The sequence below is a fragment of the Pseudophryne corroboree genome, chromosome 6 (genome assembly GCF_028390025.1).
Source record: "Pseudophryne corroboree isolate aPseCor3 chromosome 6, aPseCor3.hap2, whole genome shotgun sequence".
Taxonomy (NCBI): Eukaryota; Metazoa; Chordata; class Amphibia; order Anura; family Myobatrachidae; genus Pseudophryne; species Pseudophryne corroboree.
This window is the reverse complement of record NC_086449.1, coordinates 83,996,104-84,012,455: the sequence shown is the minus strand read 5'-3', so window position 1 is coordinate 84,012,455 and position 16,352 is coordinate 83,996,104. Positions and strand designations below refer to the sequence as shown.

General features: G+C 43.4%; 1 protein-coding gene across 1 annotated transcript in view; it reads left to right on the top strand.

Moving 5' to 3' along the window:
• The first annotated feature begins 963 nt into the window (after positions 1–963).
• LOC134936371 (sphingosine 1-phosphate receptor 1-like) overlaps positions 964–16,352 on the top strand; it is a 29,846-nt gene continuing 14,457 nt past the window's right edge. Inside the window, exons 1-2 of the mRNA XM_063931390.1 lie at positions 964–1,100; positions 6,040–6,148. The gene's annotated coding sequence lies outside the window, so the exon portion shown is untranslated. The remainder of the gene's footprint in view (positions 1,101–6,039; positions 6,149–16,352) is intronic.

The following is a 16,352-nucleotide window of genomic DNA, read 5'->3' as shown; positions in this document are numbered from 1 at the left end:
ATGGTCAACCCTACAGCATGACTGCCCCCTGTCTGTAAGTGATGGTTCTGCTTACTTGGTATCAATTGGTATCAACTGGTATCAATTACAGGTTGAGTATCCCTTATCCAAAATTCTAAATAACACATTTTTGGGTCCCCTACCGAAATAATGACGGGTTGGGTATGGGTGACCGGCGCTTGGGATCCCGCCAGTCACAATACCGACGCCGGGATCCTGGGGAGTAGAATGCCAGCGGCGGGGGTTGAATCGCAACGAATCCCCTTGCGGGCTTGCCACAGGTTCTTTTCCCACTCTATGGGTGTTGCGGACATCCACGAGTGGGAATAGTCCCTTTTGGGATTTAGAGGGGGCGGGATGTAGCCGTTGGTATTGTGACCAGTGGTCACATAACTTCATCCCGGATACTCAAACTGTATATCTAAGTTGCACAATTGTGTCCCTTTAACAGTTTTATTAGCATTCAAGAAATTGCTGGTAATATACTCTTGCAACATCATAGTTGTGCTGAAATATTGTCATATTCACTTTTGCAAATCCTTCCGGTACGGCTAGCATTGTTCTAGTCTTCTATAAATACTATATTGTGGATTTACAGTATAGGCTCATTTATATGCCCTATGGAGCTGAGCTATTGTAAAATAACCATATATATAATAACTTATGACTAACATTTATGCGACCTGTGACTTTAAAGTTGTTTTTGAAACCCTATCCTGTAGAGGATTAGTGAGAGTATAACATAAATGAATAAAAATTTATTTGCATGGATGGCCCTAAGGGAAAAAGAGGACGGGGAGAGAGCAGAAAGGACAGCACGGAGTGTATGTGTAAGAGAGGGGAGGGTGGGAATTGAGCCTATACAGACTTGTGCCTGTAGAGAGAGGCTGAGGGAGGATAGTTAGTTAGTAGGGCAGGCAGCTGGGGAGGCTATTCATATGTAAGTGCAGTAGTGGCTGGGCAGGGCAGCGTACAGCCTGGGATCACAGTGGAGGAGGGCCCTGTCTTATCATTTGTCTGTAGCAGGCACAGGGTTGGATCTGTATACTTCTCCTCTTAGAACTTAGGAATTTTGGAAAGAAAGAACTTTGCTGTTCAACGTAAGTTTCTTTGTTTTACAACTTCTCCTCTTTCCACTGCTTAGAAAACTATGTTTTAAACTTCTCTTTCTTTCATCATGTTTCCCTGAAAGCCTGCAGGGAGAGGTATGCATGTAAAATATTCTGCTTGTCTGTCTGTCCTGTGCAATACCTCTAGTGAGATATACAATCCAGATGTGCAGAGAGCACACTGTAAAGAGTTTCTCACCTATAAGAGTGTAAGCTCTGCAGGCGATACCGAATGCAAATATACAGTATATTGCAATAGTCACTTGCAACCTTTTGACAGGACGCAGCCGTTGATGGCTGGTCCATAGAGTTCAGCACAATGGAGAGATTAGTGGGAGTAAAAACCCATTTGCTCTGCAGGGAAAGGTCTGTAAATTGCTTGCGGGAATTTATTAGTTATTTTTTTATTATATTTTAAATGTATTTGTCTAGGGACAGGCTGAAAAAAGGTGTTTACCTTTCTTAAGATTTATAAACAATACAGAAAATAAAATTGCCCTTGTTTGCTCAAACGAATAGAATAACAATAATAATCACTTATTTAAAAATTAATTTCTATAGCGCGTTTCTCCAAAAGAATTCAAGGTGATTGTATAATGAGATTTAAGCAGAGATAAATGATTTATTATTATGAGTGCAATATTTATTGATCTACAACATAAACCATCCATGCTCTAAAATGATGACTTATTTCTTCCTATGTTAGACGGTGCCGTACTCACCTAAGGGTGTATAGCTCCTTCCATACTCTGCATAAGTGATCGGATACTTATTTTATTCATTTCTGAAATAATTTCACTGGTTTGTTCATGTTTCTGAGTCATGACAGTTAAATATGAGACCATAAAAAGATGACGGTTCTGCCTACCCCTGAGTACTCCACAAGAATGCCCAGTTCTCACCAGTTTATTAACCTGTTTAGAGATCTGCAGAATTTTGATTTGTTGCAGCTATCCATTGACTAATATAGGCAGCTGGAGGAGAGTTTGTTGTAGTGAATGGTGATATACTGTAATAGTGTTACCTTTACTGGGCCCCAAAGGCTGCAAGTAGTTCCAAAATCTATTACATTTGCATTCTCAAAGGTGATTTCTTTTTACTTTTTTCTTTTTTGCCCTAATCTCTGCTTGCACAAAGCTATGTAATATTCTGGGACTATAGAAATAAATGATCATTATACCAAAACCTATCAGCACAGTGGCAAATGTGTAAAGTAGTAAATAAAATAAAATAGCATATAATAGTGCATTTATCAATCTCTTAATTGCTGGTTACTTGGCGTGGGTGATGGCGCTCTGCAGGTTTGCACCTATATTCATAAATAATTGTCTTGTGTATAATTCTGGTGTTTATCATGTACGATGTATTTTATATGAGCGTGTGTGTAGACATCTGCCAGGATGTGTGGTAATAATAATAACAACACACCTTACGCAGATGTAACATGCTGCAATGATGTAAGGTGAACACTCATTTGCAATAACCCTGTGGTCATCTTAATTGCTGTTTTTTTGTAGGTTTGAAACTTCAATGGGACCTGTTTACATTCAGGGTAATGGTTTAAGGGTAAAGGATTGTGGTCAATGGGCAATTCATATTCAATTAGCATGTGCATGTACATTATTCTGAAGAGTAGCTTTGTGTTATTGTGAAGACCTGAGGCGTTACAACCAATGCACATAATGGCCTCATATTTTATCAATGTCATTCATTCAGTGTTTTCCGTGCCCCTTCCAGTGGCCCACTCAGGTTCACCTTATGATAATGCCGTCCAGGCACATGGAGCATATAGAATTTGCTAAGTAAAGAATTCCATATCTGTATGTAATGTTGCTCTTTATCAAGTGTATTATTGGGATTCTGTGTATGTTATATTTGATCCAGCCTAGTTACAGGCAGGATGGGCCATTTGCAACCTCCCTCATAGGCTATTATTTATCAGAGATACCGTGTATAGCTCCTCCCGATTTGTAATTAGTTTGCATGCTTTTTAAACACAAAAGTACAATTTGTGGTTATCGTTTCTATAATATTCTGCACACCTTTTAATAGTGGTTATATGAGCAATCATCTGGTTGTGGGTCCAACACCTATTGGCAGATGTATTAAGCCTGGAGAAGTGATAAAGCAGTGATAAGTGCAAGGTGATAACGCACCAGCCAATCAGCTCCAATATGTAAATCGACAGTTAGGAGCTGATTGGCTGGTGTGTTATCACCTTGTACTTATCACTGCTTTATCACTTCTCCAGGCTTAATACATCTGCCCCATTATTATTATGCAGACTCCATAAAAGGGAAACATCAAGCAGATGTAAGTGATTTATTTTTATATCGTTCTTGGCAGTATTTCTCTGTCTGCGCACTCCTCCACCTGCTTGAAACAGCTGCATTGTGATTGAATTGTGTTTTTATAATTTACTATAAGCAAACTTTTTATTTTTAGATTTCATTAGGAATTTTCTTTTATATTACATTTAGTATTTTGCTGCTCCTAAACACAATGTTTTATTTTTTATTAGGTGCAGGACCTGCTTTTAGCCTGTAGATGTCACTGTTGTAATTGCTGTTTATAAAGAGCGTTTGGACGACAGCAAGATTTCACCAATTAAGGAGGAGATTTATCAAATCTTTGAGAGTGATAAAGTATCATCCAATCAGCCTCTCTCCTTTTTCTAGCACAGCCTGTGCAATGACAGAAGCTGATTGGTTGGTACTTAGGGGCCTATTCATAAGGAATGTGAAAAGAGAATTGTTACTTATCACTATATATTGCATCAGTGCATTACGATATATCGCTTTGTTAAGTAACATTTCATGCATACTTACCTTTCTGGCGAAGTGATGCGGTATTCAGTGTTCCGACGGTCCTCTCTCTTCAGCTGCGATCATCTGCGAAGAGTAGAGTCTGCAGCCAAGTCCTGTTCTGCGCATGCACCAGCGGCCGAGCTCAGGGCAGGCTGCATGGGCTGCTGGGATATCAAGGGGGCGGAGCTAGTGCCAGGTAGAGAGCAGGGAAGCATTGAGCAGGTCAGAAACTTCTCCACGGTAACCCGCTCTATGAATAACCCAAATAGGAGAAAAGCCCTACTTACTGCTAAACAGGGCTTGCCTCTGCTCTGTGAATAGACCCCTTTATTTCTCTCCACTTTACCTCTCGCTAAGATTTAATACATCTCCCCCTAACAGTTGTAGAAACAGGGGCTCTCATTCCGAGTTGTTCGCTCGTTAGCTGCTTTTAGCAGCATTACACACGCTAAGCCGCCGCCCTCTGGGAGTGAATCTTAGCTTAGCAGAATAGCGAACGAAAGTTTAGCAGAATTGCGATTAGAAATTTCTTTGCAGTTTCTGAGTAGCTCGAGACTTACTCTGCCACTGCAATCAGTTCAGTCAGTTTCGTTCCTGGTTTGACGTCACAAACACACCCAGCGTTCGCCCAGACACTTCCCCGTTTCTCCAGCCACTCCCGCGTTTTTCCCAGAAGCGGCTGCGTTTTTTCACACACACCCATAAAACTGTCAGTTTCCGCCCAGAAACACCCACTTCCTGTCAATCACACTCCGATCACCAGAACGAAGAAATTTCTTCGTTAAGCCGTGAGTAAAATACCTAACTTTTTAGCAAATTTACTTGGCGCAGGCGCACTGCGAACGTTGCGCATGCGCAGTATGCGACTAATTGCACCGATGCGAAGAAAAATAACGAGCGAACAACTCGGAATGAGGGCCAGTGACACCTTCAGGATGAAAAGTAGAAAAAGTTGATAACATTTTAATGATGTATCACACAAGGGTGACAGTTACCTTATTTTAACCAGTGTTAGGGGGTATCCTATTAGCCGCAATATCGCGGTTTCATGATAACTTATTGCAAATACGATAATTCGGTATCCTATTAGTGCGATAAGTTATCGGTGATAAGTTTCCATAGGACTTATCGTGGATTTCTCTTCACCAGCTCAGATCTGGTGATAAGTAGTGCAAAATCCCAATTTTGAGCTAAAAATTTCAGGGTTCAGTTCAGAACCCCTTGGACACCCCCCTGAATGAATTTAGGCACTTTAGACGTTTTTAATTATTTTTAGTTAACTAATAATGACGTCAGTTCTGGGGTCAAAAAATTTCAAAGTGATGGAAACTGGGGTACAGAGTATGGAACAAGTATATTGGGGTGCGTTATGAGTGGGACAAGTGTTTTTCGGCTTGCAGGTGGGAGTAAACAGTCTGTCTTCACTTTTTTTAAAAGTCTCCTAAAATGACTCACATATATACTTATATCCATTTTTATGTACCCCAAATTTAATGAGAGCACTTATTCTGCTGAAAAAATTGCTTTCTATCATCTTTTAATGCTTTAAAAAAAACATGCTGGATATAACAGCCATTTTACCTAATTTAAGTACACCAAATAGTTTTATTATAACCAATAATAGACTTCTATAATGTTTTCCTCTATTAGTTTTGCTTTTTGTGGGTCATAGGCAGATTTCCCCATTTTCTCCTATACTTATCACCGGTTAAAATTATTGCGCAAATCCCGTTATCGCCGTTTTAGAGGTGCGATAAACAGGAGCGTGCAGGGTGCAAAAACCTGATTTTTCGGGAGATAGGTGAAATAACATTAGCCGCAATCACGTTATCGTGGCTAATAGGATACCCCCCTTAATATCTACAACAGTGATAGATTTTTTAAATACTGTATGTTTCATAACTCGGTTCTAGTTGACTGCACAGTACTTTTGGGTTATTCTGGGATGGTCAGACTTCTTCCCGTCTCACAAACTCCGCTGTCTACTGTCTATCTAGAAGGGACAAATATGTTGTTGTTTATTTTACTTTTATAAAAGGATGTGAAGAGATGACCACCATATAAATAGCAGGAGATAAACTTTCCTGTTTCATGGTAAATAATAGATTTTCCTCATGTTTCAGGAAACGGTCAAGCTTCCACTCCGAGAAAACAAGTTGCCTATGAGTTAACCTGCTGAAAACATGATCTTACTGCATAGAACAACACTTCCAAGCACTCTGTATAATTATAGTGAGTATCTACAGGTCATGTTATCTGAAACGTCTAACGGTCATATTGCTAAAATGCGATATTGGGAGTGATTCGGGCCACCGATGTGTGTGTGACTTATTTGGCCGCATTTCTTGTCACTAAGCAACAGTGTTGGAGCATGGCTCAGTGCCGCCCAAAATTGGCCCTGCCTCCAAAAAGTGACATCATGATATATTACGCGAAGGGAGGCGGGGCCACCAACATCAGGAAGTAGAGCACGGCCTGCAGCATCCTTAGGACATCCGGGCGGCCCTGCAGGATACAGGGTAAGGGTCCAGAGAGCCCCTTGGAGGCTCTGGGCAGCTCTACAGCTGTACTACTGGCTGCAAGGTGCCATTTCAGGCCCACTGCACACCAAATACAGGTGCCTTGGGGCAGCGATCCACCAGGACCTTGCACTGTAGTGCTCACATACCCCTAGTTATGCCCTGCTTGGTACTTGCTGGTCAGTAGGACTGGCTGATGTGTGACCTAATTTGTTTAGTTATATTCAACAGACTTGTGCAAAAAGAAATGAAAAAATAACCCCAACAATCATTGTTACATAAGGTGATTCCCAGAGACGAAACTATAGTGGGAGCAGGGAGTGCCATTGATATGGGGCACAAATGCTTAGAGACTCATCTCCTCCGTACCCAGCTCACATTGGCATCAGTGCTGAACAGTGCAGTAAGAACAGGGGACAAGGTATTGTGGGCAGTAAGCAGGAGATGCCAATGCATACCTCCCAACCATCCCGATTTTCGTGGGACAGTCCCTATTTGTGTGTGAAGTCACGCACCTTTCTTATATACCACACCCTTTTGTATACACCACACCTCTTTTCTTCCCGGGCACCAGGGAGTCCCTCCTTCCTATCTCCCTGTGTTGGGTGGTATGCCAATGTGAACTGTAGGCTAGGGATGGACAGCGATCATCGATGATTCAAAATCTTTAATGGTTTATGGCTGATGTAGAATACTTTTGCCATCGAGGGGAGGCCCAAATGGTTTCCTTCCATCGATGGAATGGCATAACTCATTTTTTTTATTTCTTTTTAACGAGGTGCTGGGACATAGCTCTGCCCCCAACACCCACAAAGCCCCACCCCCTTGTTCTGATTGGCCCACGAGCCAGTCAGTGAAAGAAAAGGGATGACCATTGGTTGTGGAAATCATTGATGGTCATCCACTGCATAGTTGGCAGCCATCAGTTGTTACTTGTCATTTTGGCATCGAAAGTAACCATCGATTGCAACCACACCGATGGCCATTCCTACTGCAGGTACTGTGTGGCCCTGCTGTGGGGAGAGCTGCCTTTCTAGAATTATTGGAGCCACTTCAAAATGTTGCTATGGGGACCGATACATTGATAATGATCACACAGCGCTGTATAATGATACTGAGTACCTATACACTGATAATGATCACACTGCACTGTATAATGAGACTGAGTATCTATACACTGATAATGATCACACTGCACTGTATAATGATACTGAGTAGCTATACACTGATAATGATCACACTGCGCTGTATAATGATACTGAGTATCCATATAGTGATTACTATCGGCGTCGCACTGCGCTGTATAATAATACTGATTATACACTGATAGTAATTACACTGCATTATATAATGATCCAAAGAATTTATAAACATAAAAGTACTACACTGCACTGTATAACGATGCTGAGAGTAAATGTCTTTCTATTCTAAAGGGATCCACAACAGGGATCTTTAGGGGTCAGAAGGACAGCCGTGAATTTCCTTTTCCTGTTGATTAATGCTTACAGAGCTGAGTGACAGAAAAGGGAAGTGCAGATAGATGTCCATTTCACTACAATTTAGTGCACTATTAATACCGTGTATATAGTAAGACACATGCTATAGTAAGACACATGCTGTCCCATACACAGGGGGATTTTCAGAGCTGAATGCAGCAGCGTGTCTGTACTTAGCGGCTGCATTCAGAGGGTCTACAGCCGGTGCGTGTGCGCGACCATACACCGTACAGTCGCATCCTGGAAGGATGTGGCCGCAAGGTGACTGACAGCGGCTGGCTTCCGGGGGGTGGCATTTTGGCTGAAATGGGTGCACGTTGCAAGCGTTTTTGGGGCGGCTGCGTGACATCACACGCAGCCACTCCAATAGAAAAAATGGCAGCGGACTACCTGCCAGCACAGCCAGGTTGTGTTAGCAGAGGTCACACTCTAATTGATGCATCAATTAAATTGCGGATGCATCATGAGGCGGCGCCACACATAGCTGGGCAGCCCCCAGCATGTGAGGAGATCGATGCAGATCTGGCTGGGGGAAGCAAAATCTGCATACATCTCTGAATAACCCCCGCTATACATTAACTCTATTCCAGGTATTTTCTGCATGGCTGTAATATGGGGATTTGGTAACAACCAGAATGGTCCAGACCCCGGAACGCTGGGCCGGATCGGATCCCTGCAACTAGATCAGCTATTATGGTGGTAGGATTGTGTGTCCCCGTCCGTCCCGGTCCAGGGGGTGTCCCATCTATTGGGGGGGGGGGTGTCAGCAGCAGTCACCGGGGGGACGGGGAGAGAGAAATTACAGCCTCTCCATATGGTCCAGACCGTTCCATGTTTTTTTTTCACCACATCCCTGGATCGTACAGAAATGCTTTAATCTCCCTCCCTGTCCCCCCTGGTGACTTCTGTCACATACACCCCTTGTGACAAGACACCCCTGGACGGGGATGCGCACTACTATCTCCAAAGTAGCTGAAATTGCTGCAGGGATCTGGTCCAGTTTTTACCCAATCCTTGTAAGATGTCTCTGAAACAGACTCACCTGATAGAGGAACATTGTTGTAGCCTGTGAGGAAATGGAACAAAAAAGTTTTGTTGACAGACTTTAATGTTAAAGTGCACCAGTCACCTATAGGTCACTTACGAAGAGCTAATTATTCCCTGCGGAGGAGCAGTGGCTTGCGCAGAGGAGGCATTACAGTACGGGCGCACCTCTGTGTGTCATGCTGCAGAGCAGCGCAGGAACAAGATGTCATTTAGCACAGTGAGATTATGGTATTGCTGGTTTAGGCTGCTTCTTGGTATGGAGAAGGGCCAGTAAGGTGAGGCTGAGCGATCTTCATGACACACTCTATACAGGTACATCGTGCGCTTCCATGTTATGCTTCAGCGTTGGTGGAATCATCTCTTCCCACTAGGACTGGATCCCAAGGCACGTTCACCATAGGCAGGAAAATGTACCCTGGGTATATTGGCCACATATTTGTGAGGGTGGCTGAAACTATACCAAGGCTGCTAAATGTAATATATTTGAGACATGGCTGCCTTCCACCCAGCCTGACTGTTACACGAGATGGGAAGCTGATACGGGGTGGTAGCCTCTTCCTAGTCTAGCTACTTTAGCAAGGGGCAAAGTGGTTCCCCTGCGTCAGAGTGACAGTGGTTTCTACATACAACACCGAGATCTGTATGAAATACCTACAATCAAAATCCAGACGGTTAAAATCCCGACAACAATTGACCGATGGTCAAAATCCCGACAAGGTCAAAATACCGACATTTAAAATACCGACAAGGTCAAAATACAGACATTTAAAATGTTGACAGGTCAAAAAGTCGACAAGAGTTTTTAATTGTTTTTTGGTGTGTATGTCGACATAGGCCGACATGGACACTGTATAAGTTTACCGCATCCCCTCGCATGGCTCGCTGCTCTCGCCATGCTTCGGGCTCCATTATATTCCCCCTCCAGATCCACTGGGATGGTAAAGTATGAAGAAATCGGTTTCAATGAAAAAATTATGAAAAACTCATGTCAACTTTTTGACCTGTCGACATTTTAAATGTCGGTATTATGACCTTGTTGGTATTTTAAATGTAGATATTTTGACCATGTCGGGATTTTGACCTTGTTGGGATTTTGACCATCGGTCAGTGGTTGTCGGTATTTTGACCGTCGGAATTTTGATTGTAGGTAAATTGACCGCATCCCACAACACCCATTAATGCCAGCAATGTTTTGTGCAAGTGACCCTATGTGCCCCGTTCAACCTCTTTGTGTAAAGTGACCCTATGTGCCCTGTTCAACCTCGGTATTTCAAGCTCTGACCAGAGAACTGTTAAAGATTCTCTGTATGGTTAGCTGCAGATCCCTTGCCCAGTCGCCCGTGGGTTACAGATGCCCCAAATGTTCCTGCAACAATAACTTACATTTAGTTACAGTATTGAATCTGTTCCAGAAGTTGCTGGTCTTATATCTGTCAGGCAACTTCCATACTTGTCTACTTTTGAAAAAGCATTTCAGGGAGATTGTGAAAGTAACACCTATCAGCGTGGGCGCGTACTGCTACATCGGAGAGGCGTGTCATGAAAATAACTTACATCCAAATGTAACTGAGCCCCAAAGTTAGTAAAATCTATTTGTTGAAGAAAAGACACTGATATTTTGCAGGATTTGTTTGTGTATTGTGTTTTACAAGAGGTTCTATATACTGTAAGTGGCCATAGGGATCATTGTGCCTTATAACCAATGCAGGGAAATGGCACTGATGATCCCATTTGAATGTATGTATCTCTGATTTATTTTTCCCCCAAGAATGTAATAGCTGTATAATGGGGATAAGGTGCAATGAGGGAGATTGCTGGACTATTCAGGGAGTGAGGGAGATCGCTGCTATTTTAGGGAGTCTCCTGCAGAATGAGGGAGGGTAGGCAACTATGCTCCAAGTACGTCCAAAATCTGGTTAGTAAGAATCATGAATGGCTCAAAACCATCTAGTAGCCCATTTATACCTATGTGTGACATGAATGGAGGACAGGCGGGCTGTGTGCCGGCAAGGCACTTTTGAGGGGCTGCACTGTTCCATGACACTGTGCTGCCTGGAAATCTCTGCCCCTCTGTGTAGGTTTATGCCTTCCATTCTGGGAGTTCACCAGAGTCTCGTCTGGCAGTCCGAGTATCCTAGAACTGGTAATATGCCTGTCCAGTGTCCACACTACTATATTCATCAGACCATAAGCGTATACACCTAGCAAACCTACCAACATATTGTCAGGTGCTCAAATAGTATTTTGTCTATTAATAAGTAAAACTCATTCACCTGAAACACAGAGCTGCTGGTTCCAAAAGGAAGAAACTAAAAACCTCCAACTAAAGATACAATAAAGTAGGAAATCAGAGGCGTCGACAATCAGAAGCATATGTGGTGCAAAAATTCCATTGAATGTAGGGTTTCTAGGAGTCAGCTCCATATAATGCATAGAGCTTTAGTGACCGCCATACACACACACACACATACACACACACACACACACACACACACACACCATTCTAGTGAGTAATAGAGCATTATATTGAGCGTTACAAAAGAACACTTGCCCATTCAACCAGGAAAGTGGGCAATTCTCCTGTATCCCACCAGCCAGCTTGTGAAGTGGGTGGGACACATTGGAAGACGTGGCAGCCCCTTATGTGTCTATATGAAGCTCAGGAGCCTAAAATTGCCGTCTGGGTGCCCTTGAGAACAAAGGGACATATGACCAGCACACTTCCCTCCTGTATAGGCACCCGGTTCACCCGCCAGCCTGACAGTCCCAGCGTTGCTGTTATCAGTCCCTGCTGGCGGGGCGCCTTTACTAAAAATAAAAGCAGAGCCGTTATACCTAGCAACCATTAGATCCTAAGCAGAGCTGTTACTCCTAGCAACTAATAAGTTCCTAGCTAACATATATTTAGCATCTTCTAGAAAATGATACTTATTATTATTATTATCCTTTATTTATATGGCGTCACAAGGGTTCTGCAGCGCCCAATTACAGAGTACATAAACAAATCATCAAAACTTATCCTACCCCTGTGTCTCTGAAGGGCTGCTAGGTATTAAACAGATAACTAAGATAAATAAGATAACTAAGTTAAAGATAATATTCAAAGATGAATACGAGACAGGAAGTCTGAAGTTTTTAGGAAATATATAGCTGTTACATAGGCCAATGTGTATTTTAGCTTTAATCGTCCTCAGATACACTTGTTGCAAATGCAAAGCTCACAATGTAACTCTGCCAGGACAATCTATTTGCAATCTCCCTCTGATGGTTCCGGTATGAATGGTCGACCATGTTATGGTCGACAGTCATTAGGTCGACCACTATTGGTCAACATTGACATGGTCGACATGGACACATGGTCGGCACATGAAAATGGTCGACACATGAAAGGTCGACACATGAAAAGGTCGACATTAGTTTTTTTAACTTTTTTTGGTGTCGTTTTTTGCGTAAAGTGACTGGGAACCCCAATTAGTGCACCGCGTCCCCTCGCATGGCTCGCTTCGCTCGCCATGCTTCGGGCATGGTGCCTTCGCTCCGCTACCGCTTTGCTCGGCACAGATCATAGTCCACGTGGATCGTAAAGTATGGAAAAGTTCCCCAAAAGAAAAAAAAGTTAAAAAACTCATGTCGACCTTTTCATGTGTTGACCATTTCCATGTGTCGACCATTTCCATGTGTCGACCATGTGTCCATGTCAACCATGTCAATGTCGACCAATAGGGGTCGACCTAATGACTGTCGACCATAACATGGTCGACCATGTGAACGGATACCCCCTCTGATACCCCTTTTCCACTGTAGCACGGGTCGCAGCCGTGACGCCTGATACGGCTACGACCCGTGCTACAGCCGCCTTTCCCTCAGTGCTCACCAACCCGGCATATTGCCGGGTTGGTGACGCTGCTAGTGACGCGGCATATGATCTCCCAGCACCTCCCTCACATACACTGTGAACGGGAGCCGTGTCACATCGACACACGTGTTCAACCTGGCAAGCTACCCGGGTAGGATTCTCGGATCACTTGATCTGGGAATTTGCAGGGGACCCTTTTCCACTAGCATTTACCACCGCGCATTTACCCGTGTTTTAAGGAGCTAGTGGAAAAGGGGTATATGTTACCCTTCATAAAGGTGTGTACACACGGTGAGATAAATCAGTAAAATTTTGACTATATAGTCAAAATCGTAAGAAAAGTTAGTGCACATCGCAAGGTGAAAGTCACCTTGCGATCTCCATTCGATGCCAATCGCAAGCCTAGATAGACTGTGCAGGCAAGTCAATTTTGACTATCTCTATAGAAGAGATAGTCAAAACTGACACTTAGCCAAAATCGCACATGGTCGGTATCGCAGGCACAGTCATTATGTACTTGTGATGCCGACCTAGCCCCTGTCGCATAGTGAGAATCGGGCTTAGCCCGAATCTCACCGTGTGTATGCACCTTTAGGCAGATTCGATCACGATGCGCGCTTCCATGGGGTCGGTATCGTAAGGCTAGATAGACTGTGCAGGCAAGGCAATCTTGACTATCTAGTGTACGATCTAGTACAAAGTATAGTCAAAATTGGCACTTAGTCAAAATCTCATATAGTCAAAATCTGTGCTATCTGGGCTCTGGGGGAGATCAAGGGAAATCGCATAGTCAAAATCGGGCATAGCACGGATCTCACCGCGTGTACACACCTTTTAGTGCCCTCTGGGACACTCACACATTACCGGCACACAACCTTCCTGTCTGCCATTAATAATAATAATAATAATTTTATTTATATAGCGCTCTTTCTCCAAGAGGGCTCAAGGCGCTTTACAGACATCAAAAAAAAATGCACATAGGGGGTCATTCTGAGTTGATCGCTCGCTAGCAGTTTTTAGCAGCCGTGCAAACGCATAGTCGCCGCCCACGAGGGAGTGTATTTTCGCTTTGCAGGAATGCGAACGCCTGTGCAGCAGTGCGCCTGCAAACACATTTTGTGCAAAACAAGACCAGCCCTGTAGTTACTTATCCTGTGCGATGATTGCTGCGACGAGTGACACGGTAATGACGTCAGATACCCACCCAGCAAACGCCCGGCCACGCCTGTGTTTTTCCAAACACTCCCAGAAAACGGTCTGTTGACACCTAGAAACGCCCTCTTCCTGTCAATCTCCTTGCGATCGGCTGTGCGACTGAAAGCTTCGTTAGAACCTGTGCAAAACCACAATGCTCTTTATACCCGTACCTCGCGCGTGCGCATTGCGGTGCATGCGCAGATTAGCTTTTTTTTTTCACTGATCGCTACGCAGCGAACTACAGCAGCTAGCGATCAACTCGGAATGACCTCATAATACAGAAGATTTAAGTAATACAGCAATTGACAAGCCACACAGACATAAAAGAAAACCTTGAGCACACAGTAAGCATAAAGTAGGATTGGTGTAGGCATTTTGGGTAACAACTTCCAAGGGTTGTGTATTCCACCCTCACAGGTACCAGGTGCGGCAGCCATCTTGGGTGCACTGCATAGGAATACCCTGGGTGGAATAGTCTTCCCTAGAAGAGATTACACAAAATAGGTTGATTTCAGCGTTCTAATGCTAAGAGTAGGGACCCAATGAAACAGTCACGTCCATGTATTTTTCATTCCATCCACAAGCGTACCAGATGAGGCAGCCATGTTGGGCACACTACAAAGGTTACACTGTAGGAGGTGAGCCATACACAGGCCCAATGCATACATGGAAAACTAACACTTGTGTAGTAGTAGTAGTAGTAGTAGTAGTAGTAGTAGTAGTAGTAGTATGATAAACCCTGTTTGGAAAGATCCACATGAAGAACATCCTGCCCTCAGAGGAACCATCGGAGGCCACCATCTAGGGTGCACTGTGTAGGTCACGCTGGCAGGGTGTGTAAACAGTAGAGATCCATAGTACAGGAACAGCACACAGTGGGGTGGAAGAGAAAAAAAACACATGGTAAAAAAAAAACATTTGCAGGCAACCAATTGAAGGGGGAAAATTAGGACATTATTCTGATAAAACTATAAATGTCCTGGTCTCGTGGGAGCAGAATGAGTGGGTATGAGAATGTGGGGAGCACACTCAAGTTTGATGGAAATGTCGCTGCTGAGCCTGCTACTGGTGCTCTCCCCCCATAGCTCCCTGCATATGTTGAGGGTTAGACCTGGGGGCAGACCTGATGTTCTCAGCCGGAGGGGTGGTAAACCTGGTCCTGGAGTTCTCATTGCAGAGGTGTGAAGAGGCCACATAATGACTGAGCTCTGTGGTTGTAACGCAGTCCTTCTGTAGTAATGTTGGTTTGTCTTCTGTTTACCTTTGGTTTAACGCAGGTATACCGCCATTATTGATTTTAGCCTGCCACTTTATAATAGCCACTTCTTATACTAGGCACTGTAGCGTCCTAAAGGACTGGCGACTGGAGTCCTCACCTTAACCATAGAACAGTATACATACTGTAACAGTACCTACTGTAGTTCCCTAACCATATCACTTCTATGTCACTACTGTAGGGTAGAATGTAATATGAGACTGTTTTTACTGATGTTGTCCCCTAGGCAAAGAAAAGTGAGACAGAAGTAAAGCTGAAACATCTGCCTTTATGTCACAATGTCTCCTGTCAATCAAATTGATAAGAATTCATCTATGACAAAGGGCTGAGAAAATATGACTTATTAAAAAAAACACACACAAAAAACGCTCTTGTGGCTCAACTTGCTCCAGGTTATGTTGATCTGAGTCAATGGTTAAAAGGAGCCATCTGGTGGTAAATGTACCAAATAACTTTTTCAAGTTTTAAACATGAGCATAATTACAAAACAATATTTACTAGTGACTTTCCTTTTCTTTTCTTAAAGGTAACTTTAAACAATATAAAAATAACCAAATAAAGTTTCTCATTCAACAATGAAACAATATTCATACATCATCAGTTCTGCATTTCAGTGACTATTCTACATATTACCCGTCGCTGTTGCAGAGAAATATGAAGTGTGACATAGAAACATAGAAGTTTGATGGCAGATAAGAACCACTTGGCCCATCTAGTTGGGGGCCAGTTAAGCTACCAGTATATTTTTGGATTGTGGGAGGAAATCGGAGTAACCCGAGGAAACCCACGCAAGCACGAGGAGAATATACAAACTCCACACCGTTAGGGGCGTGGTGGGTATCAAACCCATGACATCTAGCAATACTAACCATTACTGCACCACCCTGCCGTTCCTCCAGCCTTTTGGGGTTGAGGTAGCTTCTTCAGCAAATCATGTTGGGGGAGATTTATCAAATCTTGGAAGAGATAAAGTAGAGAGAGATAAAGTATCATCCAATCACCTCCTAACTGACATATTACAGGCTGTTTGAAAAATGTCAGCTAG